Consider the following 16,172-nt stretch of genomic DNA (forward strand, 5'->3'; position numbering starts at 1 on the left):
GCAGAAGAGGAGGCGGAAAGATTCTAAGGACCAGAGGTGATGGATTACTCCAAGGGAGCAGTGTCTCCTAGACACAGCATTGCTAACACGCAAATGAACTCAAAGGGTGGCAGCTTGCACAGGAGCTGCACAGGTTCAAGCCAGATGGGGTCCCCGCTCAGAGAGGAGGAAGTAGGTGTGGGCTCCAATCCCTAAGGACGAAGCTATCTATAATAGACAACTGTTTGCTAGGGAAATAGTAGTTTTCTCCAATGGCAGGCCCCATACTTAGTAACTGGCCAACACAAGATGAAGTAAATGCTATTTTTGTAGACCTTTTGTTTCACATTGCTTTATTTGGGCATTTTTTTTATCCTATTAGTCTTTGGCTTATATATTTTTGTTTCCAATTTTGTGGGGTTTACACAAAACCCCCCAGTGTGTGTGTTTCTTGGTTTCTTTTTAACTTTTTAAGAAAAGAGAAAGAGAGAGGGCACGAAATTGGGTAGGTGTGGATGTGGGAAAGATTTTAGAAGAGCAGGGGGAGGGGGTAGAAAAAAAAAAGTCAAGAGTTTGTTTTCCCCCCTATGAGGAAAAAGACTAGCCCTAAACTTCTGAACAAGAGGTGCTTACTATTAAAACAGTACCATGTTGGTGCTGTGGCTTGTGCCTGTAATCCTAGCACTCTGGATGCTGAGACAGGAAGAGTGATCGTGAGTTTGGCAATACAATGGGTTCAAGGCTAGCCTGGGTACATATAGCAAAATTCTGTCCCAAACAAATACCCCCTCCCCTTAAAAAAAAAGACACCGAATATTGTAGCACCTTAATTTTACTCTGAAGATAAAAATCAATGGTGGAATGAAGAAAAACTGGCAGTAGAAAAACCAGCTGTCCCAAGAATCCAGACTGGTCCATCAGGGCTCGACCTCTGGCAGCGGCAGCTGTAAGGCGTGAATCAAAGAAGTTATGGAGGAAGTGCTGAAAGTATGTGCTGACAGACTGGGCTCAGGGACGACGGAGTGAGAGGACTTGAACGTTCTAAATCTGAGAACTGGTGTGTGTGTGTGTGTGTACTCACTCCAATAGCTCATAAATTAAAGTTAAAATGATGCAGAGAAGATTAGCATGGTCTATGCGCAAAAATGACATGCAAATTCGTGAATGTTCCTGATTTTTAAAACAAATAAAAGATGTTCATTAACAAAAGGGGGGGAACTGGAAGAGGAAGATAACTGTGAACAGGGAAAATCTAAGTGAGTCATGAAGATACTGAGAGACGACATTTAAACCTGGTAGGCAGCTGGAAATGAGAGTGGGAGTCTGAACCAGGGCTCGATCCATGCTTTGCAGTGCAAGGACTCAGCGTGAAGCATGAGGATTGTGAGTTGGAGGTCAGCCTGGGGTACCTGGCCTACAGAGTGAGTTCTCGGCTGACCTGGACTGCACAGTAATGTGCTATCTCAGCAGAGAATTTGAGTGTGAGGTGCAAGAATTCAAGGCTTGGAGGTACAAGCCTGCAAAACCACTGTATCTTTAGACCTAGCAATAGAATGGAACATTTTACTGCTAAGATTAATATATGAAAATGTTCAGAAGGAAAAAAAAAAAAAGCCAGAAGGGGAGCTTGTGGCTGTTTCTTGGTTCATCTGAGCTGGTTTCACCACATAAGAGAGGGATGGTGCTGTGTTGTTGGCTCAAACCAGCTTGATTTTTTTTTAATTTAATGCAATTATTATTGTCGTTGTTACGTGAGAGAGAACACACATACCATGGTGCTCACATCCTGGGCTCGCACAGGACAACTGTGTGGCATCCGTTCTCTCTCTCCCCCTTCAGTTAGGTTCTGGGGCTGGGGTCAGTGTGAGACTTGTAATACTGAGATCAAGGGCCTTTACCCACTGAACCTTCTCACTGGCCCCAGCTACTTGTCTGTTTTGAATCAGGGTCTCACCAAGCAGCTCAGGCTATCCCAGAACTCTGTGTGGACCAGCTGACCTTGAACTTCCAAGTTCTGGGATTATAGGTATGTGCCACCATGCCAGCATCCAGCTGGTTTTGATATAACCTAATGTACACAACTAAGGGATTCCCTAGCTCAGGAGAGCGGAACAAAGGACAGTGGAAACTCCTGAAGACATGGCAAACTGAAGGTAACACAGAAACTGAGCAAGAGTGCTGGATTTATCACCCCTGTGCCACATTGTCACTTCTGTGGTCTAGCTAATAATTTTTTTTTTTCCTAAAGCAAGCTCCTACCTGCTGCCTGCTGTTTCAAAACTAGTAAGACATTTAATGTCTGGTGGTAGTAGGTAGGCAACTGACCTAGCCTCAGGGATCTGACCATTAGGCTGCAATTTATCTCTGCAGGCAGGACAAAAATTCCCCATAACCCAATGGTCATTTATGAAACATTAAAGCCAATCTTTACTTACACTTTGGCTGGCTGTTCTGGCCATGTGTTGACAGCTGAAACTGTTAATGTCACAATGACTATAAATAAGGTAGGAAGTGGCCTACAGCAGTGTTCTCAACACACAGTCTCTAGAACAGCAGCACCAACACCACCTGGGAATTTTTTAGAAGAGCAAAGTTTCAGGCCTTACATCAGACACGCTGGGTCAGAAGTCCTTGAGGGAGGGTTGAGTGTGTGCATTTTGCACGGTAAACTTGTACAACAATGACTGGAGGAATGAAACAATTCCTCGTAATTTCTCCACTATACACAGAAGAAAAGCAAACAGGGTGGGGAGACAGAATTCAAGACTGGTCATGTCTTGAGAGGCAGACTGTGTGTTCATGAAGGACGTTAGGGGATTCCTCTGGTACCTCCCCATTGCACTGAGGTTGTACGTGACCTCAGAATTAACCAGCACGTTGGGCTGAGCCTGTAAGATGGCATGCCTCCGTGCGTCCTCACACAAGTATGCACGAAGTCTGCATTTTTATGATTCTGCTGCATAAATAGGACCTAACAACCTCTCTCCCATCTTCTGTGAACAAATAACAATGCTGAGCAAACGATTTGTTTGCTTTAGTGCCTGTACTCTTCTAAGAAACGGGTTTCTTTAAAGATCCATTTACCACTTTTTCCATGAAGTAGGGGAGATATTAGTCGTCTCAGAGGAAAGGAAGTTCACCCTGGCTCCTCCTCAAGTCAGTGAGCTGGAGACCAGCCCTTGATGAACGCCGAGCCTGCACATCCCCTCCCCACTCTCTGAGTGTTTGAGCACACACATGCGCACACACACTCACACACTCATTCATGCACACTCACGAACACGCACACGTAAGTGCGCACACGTTTACCGAGGAGACCACAGGCTGTGGGCTGAGCACTAATAACACCGTCAGCAGCTCTGCTCTCTTTTTACCCCGGTTCCCCAAAGTTATCTTCAGAATCAGCACAGAAAATCCAGATGGAGAGAAAAAGACAAGCCTCAAATCCAAAAGAAATAAGATGACCCAGGAATCTGAGCAAAATGCAAAATAAACAGCTGAACTCTATAGAAGGAGTGGGCTCAGCCGATCCAGGTCTACAGGCAGCCTGTGCCTCACCTTCCTCGGGGGAGAACGTCCCCTAGCTGTCATTTTCTTGTAGTTGAGGAAGGCAAAATGCTGAAATACTGTTTCGAAGAGGAAGGGTCTAGCTGCTTACACTTGAGTTTGCTAGAAGGGGCAAACCCTGGATCTTTGATGCTCAGCTTGAATGATACGGAGGTGGGATTTTTATTACACGTTACTTAAAGTCTGTGGCCTAGGGCTATGCACATAGCTGTGCTGGCAGGGTGCTAACATGCAGAAGGGCCTGGGCTGGATTCCCCAGCACTGAATAAACCAGACACGGTGGTTCGTGCCTAAAATGATAGAACTTGGGATGTGGAGGAAGATCAGAGTTCAAGATCATCCTTGGCTACATAGACAGTTTGAGGCCTAGGTTGGAGACGCTCAAAACAACAACAAAACTATGGTCTAATCTAAATTCTGCTACTTGGCTTTATCAAATAAACTGTTTCTTCCAACATTAGCATTTACACTTAAACATTTTCAAAAATATTAATCAGAAAAGGGTTTTCTACATTGGGCATGGTGGCTCACACCAATAGTCCCAGTATTTGAGACATAGGCAGGAGGACTGCCTTGAGTTTAATGCTAGCCTGGGCAACACAGTGTGCTCCAGGTTGGCCTAGGGTACAGAGAGAGACTCTCTAAAAATGAAGAGATGAGGCAGGGGGTAGATTGTCTTTGGTAACCAAGGTACTTTGGTAAGCTGTGGTTGGTTTTCCTGTACCATTTTTAGGGTCCAGGGTGCTCAGTGGACAAACAGGTCTCAGACCTCTTATCACTATGGAACTGTAGCCCATTCTCTCAAGGCTGAGACAAGCTGAGGGGCTGTTTGAGGCAGCTGAGTTGACAGGGCAGCTCTGTTCACCTTTACCGCATACCCTGGGCGTGGTGGGCCACACCTGAGATCCCAGCGCTGTGAAGGTGGAGGGCACAGGACCAGGAGCGAAAGGTCATTCTCAGCCTGGACTATGGGAGACCTGGTCTCAAGAAACAAACACACCACTCACAAGTTTAATGATTCCAGTTAGGTGCCTAAAACAATTGCTCAGCGACTTTCATTAGAAAAAGGGAGGAAGTGAAAGAGAAACATGAGAGAAGCTACTTTTTTTTTTTTTTTTTAAACACCCTCAAAAATATTTTACTTTTCCCAGAATGGAAAGGGGTTTCCCCCATGGGCCCTGCGTGCATTGCTGCTCTCTGTGTGCTCCGGTAAAACCCACTGTACAGCTTGTTTGGCACTCACTACAAACTCGGACAGCTTATCTCCCCTATAGATCTAGTATTATCTTAAGGTCTCAGTCAGCAAGCACCTTCAGGGCAGCAATGTTTGTTATCTTTGGCTCCTGGCGTGGTGGGGGCTCCATAGTACAGCATTATGCCCTAAACTAGGGTCTGGGAATATTGAGCAACTGTATAATTGGAGACAATTGAATACTCTCTCTCGAGGACCAAACTCAGAATCAATGTGGAACAAAGGGACAGAATGAAATGGTGAAGGGTGAGGTTCCAAAGTTTGCAGACATGAGGGTGGATGGAAAATTTGAGTGAAAAAGGAAATCTCTAGCTTCTTCCCTGCTGTTTATTCCTGGTCCCACTCCCCACATTCTTCCTTCCCAGCACCAGCCAGGTGCAAAAAAAAAAAAAAAAAAAAAAAAGTTATTGCTCCAGTGCGTAAAGCTTGAAAGTCAGTCATTTGGAGAAGGTTCCATTATATGTTCCTGCATGTCCTGGGTCTTGGTGCTGTGCACAGAATACCACGGCTGCAATGCCATGGTGGAGGCCAATCTGGATGCCTGGCTCCTGAGCAAGAGAGATGAAAGGCTTCTTCTAATGTAATAAAGGACGGCCTCTCGGTGCCGTTTGAACTGTTTACAGACTGAGTTAACGATTACAGGCAGTGTGTATCTTGGCCAGGTGCCTGAAATTCTTACCCACCCGTCAGATATTATCAAAGAGCCCTTCCATGCCTGGCTGGAGTCCTTCCAAAGCACCTCACAGGGATGCCGACACAAAAGGAGTGTTCAGAATCTCTCTCTCTCTCCATCTCTCTCTCTCCCTCCCACCTACCCACCCTTTCTCCCTTCCTCCTTCTTCCCTTCGACTCCCCTCCCTTTCCTTCCTTCCCTCTCTCCTGGACCACAGCAAAACAGTAAAAACTCAGGCTTGAATTAGATGCTGAAGACACTGAATATTCAGGACTGCTTTGGACAGAGAAGAGGGTAAAGGTCAGTTCTGGAGCTAGGAGGCTCAGATTGCTTTTCAAGCAGTTTAGGAGGAACAGGTAAGAAGTCTTTGCCACTGGCAGCCAGAGGATGGTAGGATAGAGAACCAAAAACCTTTGACATGAAAAAAAAATCAGAACTACGTGAGATGGCAAACAGTCCCTAAGCAAAAGACCCGGAGGAACTGACCACATATAGCGCACTGGACAGCGAATGCAAAGGGCAATGTACAAACTGTAAGAAAAGATAGCGCAGCTTAGCTACCTATAATCCTAGCACTGTGGAGATGAGGCGGCATGACTGCTGCAGGTTCATAGCCAGCCGGAGCTACACAACAGCATACCTGGACTACACAGGCAAGATCCCAACTCAAAAAAAAAAACAAAGCGAGCCCGATGTGGCGGTGCATATTCATAAGCGCAGCCTTTGGAAGGTGGAGGTAGGTGGAGGCCAGGACACAGGAAGACCTTGTCTCAAAACAAAAGTAAATAAAATCAAGGTGAGAACTAAGATGCCTCTTTATTGAGACGAATCACAAGAGACTGGATGGCCATGTGTCTGGGAGAATTATCAGAATGCTTTTTGGAAGTACACGCTGGGTACAAATCACGTAATCAAGAGAGATCACGGAAACCAGCTAGTCTAGGACAGAAAAACAGACCTATCACCAGCCTTGGTGGAAAAGCTTTCTGGGTACCCAGGCACCAAAGAGCACTCCAACCAGAGAGCGCCGAGTCTGCTGATTAGAGGCCTCTATATGGACTCTAAAGGAAGACAGAGGATCTTACGACCTACTAAGTACCTACTGGTCTCTGAATACATTTGAAAGGGGAATAAATGACAGCTACTGCATTGAAGACATAGCATCTTAAATTGATATGGATGCAATTAGCTATACACTCACTCCAAAGCTTCTTACCTCAACTATCTCAAAGGGGAGAATCTGCTTTCTCAATCTAAGGAGAAATTACACGATTAAAAAAAATTCCATACATGGACTCATGTCAAAAACATAACTCATCACCAAGCCACCTTGGAAGAAACTCCGGGGGCCAAGGGTGCAGCTCGATGGTAGGCGTGCATGTTCAGTGCAGCTCAGGCCCTGGGTTCCATTTTTAGCACCAGAGAGAGGAGAGAAAGGAAACACAACGCCTCGTCTTGTTATCTGTGTGTGAATGCAACCGTCACTATTACATTGTGTTTACTTGAACATCCTTTGTGGCTTCAGTGGGATATGGCTGTCTTACCCTCCTGTACTAACTTGTTGGCAACAGATCTGTTCTGGAACAGCTGGTGACCTACCCTGTGCAGCAGGAGAAGGACCCTCGTGTTAAGCCTGCTCTTTACCTACCTGGAAGAGGAGATGGATTTGGATTATTGCTTTTTCGCATGGGAGTCTCACAGAGACCACGCTGTCTCTGAACTTTTCGTGCAGCTGAGGATGACCCTGATCCCGAGGCTGAGACTGCAGGCCGGGGGCGGTGTGCCCTGCTTGCCGTTACTGAGCTGATTTCATTTCTGAGGCTTGCCATGATTCTTTATGCATTACGCATCACACTGCACTCCACAGGCATTCACTGTCGTTTTGGCGCTGGGAACTGAACCCAGGGCTTTGTGCATGCTAAACACATGTTCTGTCCCCTAGACACTCACTGTGTACTCACTTGGACTACAATCCGAGAACAATGCTCTGAATGGAGACAATTGTGCATTGGTGAGGAGGTTCACAGAAGCACTCCCAACATTCTTGGGACTGCTATCTGCTGGAGTACTCTTCCTTCTTGGGCTAAGGTCAGTTTGATGTTCAGAATACAAGAATAAGTCTTGGTTGCACTAAACTTGTGAAAATAATTGAGTTGATGGTAAGCTTGAAAGATTAAACTATGAAACAAAAATCTGAAAGGAGATGGTGAGTTAGAAGAAATCCCAGATAGAATACCTTAGAATCTGGCCCTGTATCATTCTAGAAAATAGCCTCAAAGAAGGATAAGAACACACCTCAAGTCTAAGACAATATCAGAAGGAGCGAAGAAAAGCTGTGCAATGGGTTTTGTACAAATGGTGAGTCATCACTTAGAAAGTTACTTGAGAAACAGTCAAGTGACCCAGAATGCATTGTACTTGTGAAATATGCAGAAACAAGATATTCAATAACCTCCCTCACTTGGTTGGTGTGTACTTACTCCCCACTGCTTAGAGCCCCTACTTGTGACACAGATTAGTACACAAGAGTTCAAAGAGGCCCAACAAAAAGACAGGACTTGAGCCAACGATCCGCTGGAGACCAGAAGGGAGGGCTTTAAAGGCTAACAACAGAAAGGGCACAGTGTAGCAGCTACTTCTCTGCTAACCAGGTCGCTCCAGCTGCACTGGCACCACTGTTCAAAGCACCAGCTGTGTCTGTGAACTTCAGGACTATTAGAGGGAAAAACAGCACCTTCATCCTCCCGTCTCCTCTCTCATGGAGGCACAGCGGTCCACCTATGTAGACTTTACCTAGCAAGCTGAAACCCTATCATGGGTTTCAAAGTAGGGCATGGTGCTGCACAGGCAAGTATCAGGGGAAAAATGGAGCTTCTTATCTGTTTTCCATATAGTGGGTTTGCTTGGACAGATTGGCAATATATGGAAAGAGATAAGCAGCCCTGATTTCCTTCTGCACAAGACTGCAACCTCGTTCTGCCGTCGGTAACTAGCAAACCCAGCAAACATTAATTAAACAGGATCTTTTGGGGAAAACACTATACAGTGATAGCTTAGCAAAACCCAAAAAGTCTGTGAGGGCAGGCCCTGTCTATCCAAAGCCAACAGAAAGAGTATGGTCAATATGAGGCAGTCTGGGGTAACAGTAAGTTTTCTAGCTTTAAACATACACGTCAGTCACGCCAGATCTAGTTCCCTACCGAAATGCATTTGAACCTACGGCACAGTGACAGCTCTGAAGCTGTCCCGTTTTGTGAAAGACGGGTTATTACTGCATACACTTGAGCTCCTGTCGGTGGTCAGGATTCCATGCTAATTATTCTCTCATGGCAATAAATCAGAAAGCTATAACACACAAGAGCCTGAAAGATGTTCTTCTGAGACTCTGCAGCATCCCTCACTTTAAACATCTAGTGTTGAACTAAAAAAAAAGAAATGTGGTTTATCTGACTAAAACTCTGCTCGATGACGGCAGGAACTGATGCTTACATACAGCTGTCTGAGCAAACTGCAACAGGGTGACTTTTTATACTTCATCGTTTCACTATGAAGCCCCCTAGGAAGCGGTCTACCAGCGAGGCAGGGAAAACCACAGATGCTTCCATTTCAGTCTTCTCTGTGGTGTTCTGTATTTTCCAATTTTTCTCTGCCATCTAAACCATCTGATGGAGACGAGGAAAGATCTCTTTCTAATGGGAAGACACTGTAGACTTCAGAGAAACATCTCCCAGTGAATGACATTTAAAATCATTTACTGTATATATATATATATATATATATACCAGTGGACACGGACTTTTTTGTTGTTGTTGTTTTTAGAGACAGGGTTTCTCTGTGTAGTCTTAGCTGTCTTGGACTTGCTTTGTAGACCAGGCTGGCCTCGAACTCACATTGATCCACCTGCCTTTGCCTCCTGAGTGCTGGGATTAAGGTGTGTGCCACCATACACTGCTTTTTTTGTTTATATATTTTTCTTTTTTGTTTCTTTGGGTCATGGATTCTTAAAAAGCCTGAAAAATGAGAGGCTCATGATGTAGGTTAAGTGAGCTATCCCAGAAGCAGAAAGACACACACGATATATACTCACTTATAAGTGAATATTAGACATATAATATAGGATAATCATACTAAAATCTGTACACCTAAAGAAGCTAAGCAAGGATGATGACCCTGGGTAAGATGCTCAATCTTCATTCAGAAAGGCAAACAAGATGTACATCGAAAGAGGGAGAAAACAGGGAACGGGATAGAAGCCTACCACACAGGTCCTCTGAAAGACTCTACCCAGCAGGGTATCAAAGCAGATGCTGGGACTCATAGCCAAACTTTGGGCAGAGTGTACAGAATCTTATGAAAGAAGGGGGAGATAAAAAGACCTGGAGGGGACAGGAGCTCCACAAGGAGAGCAACAGAACAAAAAAAAAAAAAAAAAAAAAAAAAAATCTGGGCACAGGGGTCTTTTCTGAGACTGATACTCCAAACAAGGACCATTGATGGAGATAACCTAGAACCCCTGCACAGATGTAGCCCATGGTAGCTCAGTGTGCAAGAGGGATCACCTCCCCCTGAGGGACTCCCAGCCTTACAAGGCCACAGAGGAAGACAATGAAGCCAGGCCTGATGAGAACTAATAGACTAGGGTCAGATGGAAGGGGAGGAGGACCTCCCCTATCATTGAATAGGGGAGGTGCATAGGAGGAGGAGGAGGAGGAGGAAGGGTGGAATTGGGAGGAGATGGGGGAGTGGGCTACAGCTAGGATACAAAGTGAATAAACTGTAATTAATAAAAATTTAAAAAGAGAAAAAGAAAAAAGAAAAAGAAGAAGAAAGAAAAAGAACATGCCTCTAATCCCAGCAATTGGGAGGCAGAGACTGGTGGATCTCTGCGAGTTCAAGTCCAGCCTGGTCTACAAAGCGAGTCCAGGACAGCCAAGGCTACACAGAGAAACTCTGTAAATCAACCCTTCCACAAAAACAAACACACAAGCAAGCAAAACGTGGCTTTTTGTATAAAACACAGCAATACCACAAGCCTAAAAGCAATGGACAACATTTAAAAAGAAAAGATTATGAAAAAGAAAAGAAGAAAGAAGAGGAAAAGAGGGAGGCACACGACTCCATGTAAGTCGGCAGAAGAGTGTTTCCCTGTGTTTCACCCTCAGCACTGCAACACACACACCAGGGGAAGAGAAACAGAGACAAGACACATAGAGACACACACAGAGAATATGACTCTGACTCTTTTCTTTCATTACTTTTTAATGTGCATTGGTGTTTTGCCTGCATGTATGTATTTGTGACGGTGCTAATTCCCTAGAACAGGAGTTACAGACAGTAGTGAGTTGCTGTGTGGGTGCTGGGAATTGAACCCGGATCCTCTGGAAGAGCAGTCAGTGCTCTTAACCACTGAGCCATCTCTCTAGCCCCGTGACTTTGATTCTCAAGCACACTTGCTAATTAGGGAATACGGTACTCTAATATTAACACAGACCTCTCTCTCACTAATGATAATATTTTAATATATTTACCTGTGTAAGAATCAGGAAGTACTTTAAAAATCAACTTGTATTTTTGAACCCCTTTCTGAAATATATTGGTCATTTTCTTACCTAAATAAATTATAGTATACATCATTTAATCTATATATATTATGACACTTCAAAAATATTATCATGGGCATCATTAACAGGAACTAATGGGCTAAACTCAGAAGCTACTCAGGAGTCTTATGTCTATACCCTGGTTCTTCCTTTTAATTCATCTGAAGGACATTGTAATCTGAAGGACAATATGTAAACGTTCTAGTTAATATAGCATTTTTTTTGCTTTTGGATGCATATTTATTTTATTTGTTGAAAATTTTCCTATGAAACATCAGTTCACAGATTATTAAAAATGGGACACAAAGCCTCAAATGAACAGATTAAATTAACCTTGCCACTAGATTATCAAACTGGAACAACAAGGTATCTAAAGTCAGAAAAAAAAAAGTTTTAGAAAATCCCACCCATAGACCTGGAGGCTAGCCAGACATGGTGGCAAAGGGAAGAAGACTGAGGCTGGCATATGCTGCATTCCTGGATTCGGGACCCTTTGGGCTACACAGCCAAACGCTGCCCTCAAAATAAAGCAAACAAAAACAAAGAGTAGAGGCTACCAGGCTTTCATTCTTACATTCTTAACACCCTATGGTTTATGGATCTCAAGACTTTGTCCAACAGCCTCAATAAATGTATAAAGATATCAAGAGGTAAAGGTCAAAAAGGGACATCAAACAAGACCGCTGGAACTGACCCAAAGTCACATGCTGGGCTTTCCTTTCTCATGATAATAGCAGCGGTGCTGAGTGTTTATCCCAGTCTTTGTTTCAAAGAGCTTCAGGTGCTCTGCAAACTTCACTCACTGATCTTTATTAGGCCTTGGGAAGAAAACACTTTTCTTCCAGAAGAGTCCTCAGATAGGAAGGATGCTACTTACAACCAGGAATAAGGTGAACATTTGTCCCTCTCTACCCTACCCCACCCACCTCCTCTCCAAACTCCCACTGTTTTGTACTGGTGATTGAAATGAGTTAGAATACCAAGCAAGTGCTGAAAGGTTAATAATGGTAATTGAGTTATAGGCTGTGTGTGTTTAATCATGACAGGGAACAAGTAAGTAGAAAAGACCAGGAAACCTGTAATTACCTTTATCCTATTATCTACCTATTTGGGGGAACAGGCTTCAATTTGGTAAAGCTACAAAACATTGACTTTTCATTCCACAGGATTGTATTTTCATCTCAGGGATGGCTAGAAGAATGGTCTTTACCTGAAAAAAAGTGTCAGGGCTGCAAATATTTGATGGGTGTTATAACTAGGACTCTGCTTTGTTCTCATTTTCATCTAATTCTTCTCAGATGAGGCTCAAGGACTACTGAGATACTTTCCAAGTGGGATACAGAATTTTATCTGCTGAGCCTCAAAAAACATGTTGAGACCAGTACGGCACAATGAAGTGGGCAAGCTGGTCCCCTCCACAATCCCGAATGCCTTACAGCCCTCAGGAGGGCTGCAAGGAAACTGAAGACGCTTCAGCATTTTAAGCAGTTGCTTCCACCAGGTCGAAAGGCGGAACGCTTCTGCTCTGTGTCAGTGATCAGCTTATTAACCATGGACAGATGCTAATGGCTTACCAATGCAGAATGGCCACACGTACAAAGGTCCAGGGCAGAGAAGTGAATCACCACAGCACAACCAAGAGAGACACAGAACTCAAGTCCCCACCCCAGAACTCACAGTTAGTCATTCTCCTAGCCACTGCCTGCACTATATTACTGGAACATTAATCAATCCCTTGAGCGACAGATGTTTAAAGCTAAAGCTTTATCTTTGCGGCCACAGGAAAAGATGGGTAGTCTAGAGAGTTGTTTAAGCATAATACCAAACAAGTTAACTGTCTCTAAATAAATAACCCCCACACTTTTTAATTCTTCTGACAGTTACTGGATGAATGAGAAGGAGCCCAAGTCTAACTGCTACTACTACTACTTCACATGTGCAATCTTCAAAGATACTCTCACACATTATTTCATCCGTTTACCACTATTATCCCTATTTCACTCATGAGGACACAAGACCTCAGAGGTTATGCAGCTTTCCCTGAGGTTATGACGCTAAACGGGATCAGAGATATCAAAGCCCAAGAGCACGGGGAGTTCTGTTCCCTGCTCCCTACAGGCCTTTGTGCCTTATCGCAGCATCTGATAGATGGGATACTATGCACACAGCACCATTTGGAGGGATATTATCTTCAGTTATTTGATTGGTGATGAAAATGATGCTCTTGGGCTGAAATACTTCTAGCTGTATACAAAAATTAAGAGCTAAGGAGGGAATTCTGCCCAGAAGGAACCCAAGAAACACTCTAATAACTAAAAAGAAAAAACAAATACTCATAAGATTGTTTTGCTACCTCTCAGACAACTGCCTAACTGCAGAGCTTTCATCTTGTGGCCACACAAATAACGTGCTAGAAAACCAGCCAGGCGCTACAGCAGCTTGTGACCTCTGAGGACGGCACATGGGGGTCTCACCTTGAATGTGTCTCCTCTATTTTGGATAGATCATACTCATTCAAGCTCTTCAGATGCAGAATTTCACGAGATAAGTTTTAAACATCAAGTTACCACATGATTTGTTATCATTAGTAGATCCTTATAGAAGTCTTGAAAACCAGGTGGATACCAAAAAACCAGAACATTGCATCTCCATTTGATAAACAACATAATGATCACCAAAGGCCATGCCAAAACCTATCCAAGAAGTCACTGGGAAAACTAGCTCTTCTCTGGTCCTCTTGAAGTGAGGACATGGCATGCACCCACTATCTGGTTTCTGGGTAGTTTAGCTACAGGAGAAAAATCAGATCTTCTGGCAGCATTTACAGGGCAGGTGCAGTTGTTAAGAGCCTGACTTTTGATTCCACCGTCTCTGCTAGGACAGGTGGTATGGCAGGAGTGCGGAAACATGCCAGACAGTCTCCAACTCAAACTCCCTTTAGAAAATAACAAAAATGGCAACAAAATGTAAAATCTTGTCCCATACCTTCAGGCATGGCAGCCAGCATTAATCTGATTCAAATGTACAGCTCAGGAGAAATAAGACTGTGAACAGGAAGTCAGCTGCAAATTGCCTCCTCTTCCTATCCCCCATGCCTGACAGTTTAACTTTCTATGTCTTTATCTAGACTAGAAGGACTATTATTTTCAGTAAACTTTACTTATATGATCTTAATGTAGTCTTTAATAATAATACCTGAATAGCAAAATTTGGTTTTTGTTTGAGTTTGGGGTTTCATTGTTGCTGTTTTGAGACAAGGTCTTTCTGTGTAGCCTGGCTGTCTTGGAATTCTCTTGGTAGACCAGGCTGGCCTCAAACTCACTGGGATCTGCCTGTCCCAGTCTCCTGAGTGCTAGAACTAAAGGTTTTCACCATTATACCCTCCAAATAAATGCTAACGCCAATGTTCTGAGTAGGAGGTCATTCTGTCACCTGGAATTTCATGCCTTGACATACATTTCTTTTTCCTTTTTTTCCCCTTTCTTCCTTCCTTCTTTCCTTTCCTTTCCTTTCTTTCTTTCTTTCTTTTTTTTCCCCCCTAACATTGATTTGTTTTCTTCCATCCAAATAACAACTAGGCCCAACCATGCTTCAGCTTCCTTCATCGCTCAAGGTCAATTGTGTGGCCATAGATTGATCTTGACTAGGTAAGTTTTCACTGTTAAGTAGAATAAAATGGTAAATCCACTTATTTCATAGTTTGCATTACCATCCTAGAGCAAACCAGCGCATTTAAAACTTCTGAGAGGGCTGGTGAGATAGCTCAGCAGTTAGGATTGGCCACTGTTCCAGAGGACCGAGGTTCAGTGGCCAGCACCACATTAGGTGACTCACAGCTGCCTGTACCTACTACAGTTCCAGGGCAGGTTCTCCCTCTTCTGTCCTCCACAGGAGCCACACATGTGGCATATCCTGACACAAAATGCACACACACACAAATAAAATAAAAATTGAAAAAAAAAAAAACTTTTGAGAATAGTCTGTTGTCTATGAAAAAGATTAAAAAAAAAAAAAAAACAAAAAACAAAAAACACCCACCAAACTATAACATGTTAGTTCAGAAAAGAAAAATGCATAGAAAGATTATTTTTAGCGGCAAAAATAGACAAGTGATGTTTCTCCGAGGTTTGTCTTCAGGGAAAACCTTTGTAACTGATGATGTCTTTTTTTTTAACCACAAGGACACCACAAGAAAGCTCCGAGAGTCCGCTTAGAATCCTTGTGGGGGGCACTGGTAACCACCACTATTGGAAACGGAGTTTTCTGGGTGCTCTTGGAATTTGATTTCCAACCACCACTCTGTCTCTGAGGGCAAACACTCTCTTCAGTTCACAACCACAAAGCTAAGATTAAGGTAACACTGTACTTTGCTCGTGGGCACAGTTCGCCAAATTTGCTTTACCCATCATTTCAGTTCTCTTTTTTGGTTAATGTTGTTAATATGTTCTATGAAAGAACACTGGATAATATATAAAAAGGTTTTCAAAAACTTAGAACTTTCCTGGATTGAAAGAAGGATGTTAAAGAGGGAAGCAGAAAGCTCAGAGAATAATGTCCTCCAGATGTCAAAAGTGTAAAAATTGAAATAGTGAGTGAATCTTTGCTCTCACCCAGAAAAACAGTTCTGTAATTTCCAGTCTTAATTCTCCTTAGATGACAAATGAGATGGGGCCAGATGACAGTGCTGAATATGGCCATGCCTCTTTTTGTCTGACTCAATCAATTTAAATCTAAAAGCAAGTTCCTTCTTCATTTACCTGCCAAGACCTGAGTTCAGGCCCTCGGGGTGCTGAGGTTTCCTTTGTGGGAGAAAATGACATCATCAACACCTCAGAGACAGTAGGGAATGCTGAGAATGTGGCTCCCAAAATTTGGTGCTATTATCAACTGCCCAGAAAGAAACACCAAGTTCCCAAGAGTTGGAAGCAATGAAGGTTAAAAAAGACAGTTTTGTTGCTAAAGGTTTCTCCATAGTTCCCAAAGTTTCCAAATTCAAGGTTATAAAATAGCAAATACATAGGGTGGGTGGCCTCTTCTAGTAAATCTGCAGCTCCAAACCCAAACATTCCTGGGATAAATCCAAGTGCAAAGGCAGAGGCAC

The 16,172-nt window shown here is 43.5% G+C and overlaps 1 protein-coding gene and 1 non-coding gene across 3 annotated transcripts in view; one reads left to right on the forward strand and one right to left on the reverse strand.

The window, feature by feature from the left end:
• Rnf43 (ring finger protein 43) overlaps positions 1–16,172 on the reverse strand; it is a 66,419-nt gene that overhangs the window by 35,656 nt on the left and 14,591 nt on the right. The gene's annotated exons all lie outside the window — the stretch shown is intronic.
• On the forward strand, positions 1,053–1,158 carry LOC132655505 (U6 spliceosomal RNA). The gene has a single exon (XR_009593310.1). It is a non-coding gene; the product is annotated as a U6 spliceosomal RNA (small nuclear RNA).

This window comes from Meriones unguiculatus, chromosome 7 (genome assembly GCF_030254825.1).
Source record: "Meriones unguiculatus strain TT.TT164.6M chromosome 7, Bangor_MerUng_6.1, whole genome shotgun sequence".
NCBI classification, from domain to species: domain Eukaryota; kingdom Metazoa; phylum Chordata; class Mammalia; order Rodentia; family Muridae; genus Meriones; species Meriones unguiculatus.